The sequence below is a fragment of the Gadus chalcogrammus genome, chromosome 7, assembly GCF_026213295.1.
Source record: "Gadus chalcogrammus isolate NIFS_2021 chromosome 7, NIFS_Gcha_1.0, whole genome shotgun sequence".
NCBI classification, from domain to species: Eukaryota; Metazoa; Chordata; class Actinopteri; order Gadiformes; family Gadidae; genus Gadus; species Gadus chalcogrammus.
Genome location: NC_079418.1, coordinates 1 through 4,644, shown reverse-complemented (window position 1 = coordinate 4,644; position 4,644 = coordinate 1). Strand labels below are relative to the sequence as shown.

At 43.8% G+C, this 4,644-nt stretch overlaps 1 non-coding gene across 1 annotated transcript; it reads right to left on the bottom strand.

The window, feature by feature from the left end:
- Nucleotides 1–679: 679 nt before the first annotated feature.
- Nucleotides 680–775, bottom strand: trnai-uau (transfer RNA isoleucine (anticodon UAU)). The gene is made up of 2 exons: nt 738–775; nt 680–715 (listed from the first exon to the last, which is right to left on the bottom strand). It is a non-coding gene; the product is annotated as a tRNA-Ile (tRNA).
- Between the last annotated feature and the right edge of the window lie 3,869 nt (nt 776–4,644).

Below are 4,644 nucleotides of genomic sequence, written 5' to 3'. Positions count from 1 at the left end.
GTCTGTCTGTCTGTCTGTCTGTCTTCAGAATGTCCCCTGGCGACCTCTGCTGACAAAGAAAGAGCCTTGCATCCTTGGAAAAAAAACAATTACATCGGAACACATAAAAAAATGCTCTATAATAGCTCTCCCGGTCTGAATAAAATAAATTATCAACACAGGGTGGTACAACAGACATATTTAGGGAAAGTCAAGAAAGTAGGGATTTGGAATGTGATCGAGTGCAAAGATATATTTTATTTTAACTCACAGGGGTGATTTGACCCCTTCGATGGTTGTTCTAGTGTTAAAGACAAAGAGAAATTATAATTTAGACTTTTGATTGGCTGCCTGTGAAATAATGTAATCTCTGGAAATGTCACGTTTACTTCTTTCAACAAATCACGCCACTGATTAAACTGATTAATCACGCCACAATCACGCCACAGTCTTCAACAAAGTCAAAAAATGTAAATTCGAAATATTTAAACTTCTCTTTGGTTATCTGTTACAACTCTTGGATTACATCTCTGTTGATCTCTGGCATCAAATCAAACAACATTGTATTTCAGGATGCTGTTCTGTGTTTTAGTCAAGCTATTGTAAATTAGACGGCACTTGCTCATGTCGACAGATTACAAAGCACATTACTTTACAGCGGAAATCCAAGTCCTCAACTATGTTTAACAAAGCTAAAGCTTGCTCCAGGTGAGGGTCGAACTCACAACTTCGGCATGACTTGGTGCAGGTTACTGTCTTATAAGTACCACGCGCTGACCGATTGCGCCACTGGAGCACAGCAGTTCACAAGTTGAAGATCATTTCAGGTTATTCTAAGCATTAAACCAAAACCTACTAGGTCAACAGCTTTTGTTTTACACAAAGAGAAGAGAGAAAGTGAGTCAGATCTATTAATATTGGTTCCAAGTCAATGAATAGATCTCTTTGACTCTGGCCTCAAATCAAACAGTGAGCGTTGGCTTAAGACAAGCTTTGGCAAATCAGTGATAATTTGCTTATGTCAACAGATTCTGAGTTTATAGAAGCCTAACTTATTTTTACGATGCGCTAGGTGAGGCTCGAACTCGCATGACTTGCTGCTTGACTTATAAGTACCTCCCACCAGGCCGCCTCTCTTTCTCGTCGTATCCAACAATACTCTGAGCAGGTTGGGTTTGTTTCAGCCAAGTTATTTTAAATCAGATGGCACTCGATCATGTCAACATATTACATAGACATAGAGCATTACTTTACATTAGAAATTAATGAGTTGATTAATCCTAAAATATCTTGTACAAAGCTAACATGGTTACTGTCTTATCGCGCGCTGACCGATTGCGCCACTGGAGAACTGCTTTTGATATAGACTTGATGATTATTCGAAGGTGATTTGATGTTAATCTAAACATTAAACCAAAAATCAACAGCTGTGAATATGTCCATACATATAAGGTAACGTACATTGAATGCGTGTGTGTTCATGTGATCATTCATGTGATCATATTTCATTCTGAAAGAGCTGAGCTCTAATGGGCTTGCTGCCCTCTGGTGGTTCATGGTCATCCCTTCAGCTGCTCTCAAGACATGAATGCAATGCAAAGTTCTTCGAACTGAGGCCACGTTTATACGTAGCAGCGTATTCATAGAAACGAATGTTTCCCCCCCTCCGTTTTCAAAAATAACATTGTGCACACAATATCGTTTTCAAAAAAGTTGTCGTTTACATCAAAACGCATAAATACGCCGTCGAGTGCAATTAAAGCCATGCAAGCCAATCAGAATCCGCAGAATCAACAACAACGAATAACACGAGCGTCTTCCTGTAACAAACAAACAAACTGTAAACATAGGGGAGTAGGGTCTATCTGCAGCCGGAGCCACTTGCCAAACACGCCCATTGCTCTGCCAAACAGGCCCATTGCTCTGCCAAACAGGCCCATTGCTCTGCCAAACAGGCCCATTGCTCTGCCAACAGGCCCATTGCTCTGCCAAACAGGCCCATTGCTCTGCCAAACAGGCCCATTGCTCTGCCAACAGGCCCATTGCTCTGCCAACAGGCCCATTGCTCTGCCAAACAGGCCCATTGCTCTGCCAAACAGGCCCATTGCTCTGCCAAACAGGCCCATTGCTCTGCCAAACAGGCCCATTGCTCTGCCAACACGCCCATTGCTCTGCCAAACAGGCCCATTGCTCTGCCAAACACGCCCATTGCTCTGCCAAACAGGCCCATTGCTCTGCCAAACAGGCCCATTGCTCTGCCAAACACGCCCATTGCTCTGCCAAACAGGCCCATTGCTCTGCCAAACAGGCCCATTGCTCTGCCAAACACGCCCATTGCTCTGCCAAACACGCCCATTGCTCTGCCAAACACCCATTGCTCTGCCACAGGCCCATTGCTCTGCCAACACGCCCATTGCTCTGACAGGCCCATTGCTCTGCCAGACACGCCCATTGCTCTGCCAACACGCCCATTGCTCTGCCAGACACGCCCATTGCTCTGCCAGACACGCCCATCTGCCAGACAGGCCCATTGCTCTGCCAAACACGCCCATTGCTCTGCCAGACACGCCCATTGCTCTGCCAGACACGCCCATTGCTCTGCCAGACACGCCCATTGCTCGTTCAATGGTGGCCATTAAGGATGAGTCGGTCGCGAATCTCGCGACCGATTCGTTCACAACGAACGAATCCCGAAGGTGAACGACAAGAACTGGTTGCCCAAAACAAGAGAACTGGTTCTTTGATTCATTTTTTTTTTTAACATAAAACTAAAATATGGTCACGTAAATAAAATATACAAACGAACAGAGCTTCGTCTCCCCGCGACCTTATATTGATTGAGTCTACAACGTTCTCAAAGATTCAGCCAATGAAAGGTAGCAATGGTGTTGCTATGGCACCTGGGTAAACAAATAACAAGGTGGTACCGTCCGCCACACACGTTAACTAATGATTGCTGTAGGCTTCAATATCATGCAAGCACTTCATACGTTTTCTTTTTATTTTGTTCTACAACACAATTGCATGCTTTAATAAAGTATTGTTTTACCTACCATTACGAGTCTTGTTTGGTCTAATATTAATAAGCAGTGCTTAGAGCTACTTGGAATACGTCATTTAATTCTTACTGCACCGCTTTATGTATTTAGGATATTTATGAAAAAAAGGCACGTATGTGCTTTATATATGCTTAATATTTAAACTTAAACTGGGTAATTTCGCCAGAACATTAGAAAGTCAAAGTAATAGGCTACATGCATGCATGTTGAACATTTATTCAATCATTTCATTGACCAACAATATCCCGTCACACTTGGTATGGGCCGAGTTGTTCGGCGCCAAACTTAAAGGAGAAAGAGGGGGGGGGTCTTGAAGTCTATAACCCAAGCAACCATGTAAATCCTTCCACTGTCAAACATATTTTGCTCGAATTTGCGCGCTTTCTCTGTCTGACGTATCTTGGGTCATGCCATTCGACGTGGGGCCACTCATATATCCCCCTACATTTACGAAAATAGACTTGACCTGTTTGGCAGAGCAACGGGCGTTTCTGGCAGAGCAATGGGCGTGTTTGGCAAAGTAATGGGCGTGTCTGGCAGAGCAATGGGCGTGTTTGGCAAAGCAAGTGGCTCCGGCTGCAGATAGACCTACTTGACATAGGGCGCTCATATGACGTTAAGCATTTCCTGGCGCATAATGTGACGCATCAGAACCTAAAACCCCGTTTCGCCCACTGACACGACAACACATAACCAGCGTTTTCAGAAATCTTTGGCCGGAGTTTTTAGAAATGATCGTTTTCTGTGACAAAAACTGCGTTTTCGTGTAAATGAGAGGCCAAACCGCGTGGAAATATCTGCGTTTTCCCTTCGTGTAAACAGGGCTTCAGAATCTCAATTTTGTTCAATGAGGGCTTTCATCAGGGGGCGGGGCGGGCCGATTGATCATGTCAATCAAAATGGGACGCGGACGCAGGTTAAGGGCACGCCCACCAACAAGAAAAAATGCAACTCAGGTCAACTGCCTTCAGCACAAGACGGAGGAAAGCACGACTCGTACGGCTAAGAACAGGAATGCAGCTACAATAAAGACTGGGAAACTATCTTTCCCTGGGTGAAACGAGTGCAAGGCGAGTCTGGTAAAGTTTTGTGTGAAGTTTGCTTGTCATTTTTCCATTTCACGGTGAATACGACGTGAAACGACACAGGCAATGTGGTGACAATTGCTGTGCCTACTCTTTGTCTCTGTCTCTCTGTCTCTGTCTCTGTTGCTCTCTCCTCTCTCTCTCTCTCTCTCTGTGTGTGTGTGTTATTGTCAAAGTTCCAATAAATCTCAAATCGGAAAACATTTATTGGTTTGCTTTTTTTTATTAACAATACTTGTACTTTTAATTTCCATGCTCAAGTACATAATATCTGAAAATTACCTTTGATACTTAAGTGCAATTAATATCAGATAGTGGAAGACTTTTACTCAAGTCGTATTCTATTGGGGGCTTTTTACTTTACCAGGGCCCTTTTCTGGGAAGACTCATGGCTTTCAGGTTCTTCTTCCACCACCTGCTATTGTTGTGGTGTGTGCACACTCACACACGTGTGTGTCATAGAGTGTGTGTCTGCCACCAAGTATAAGACATACGTATACATCTATAAAAAGACACAAGAG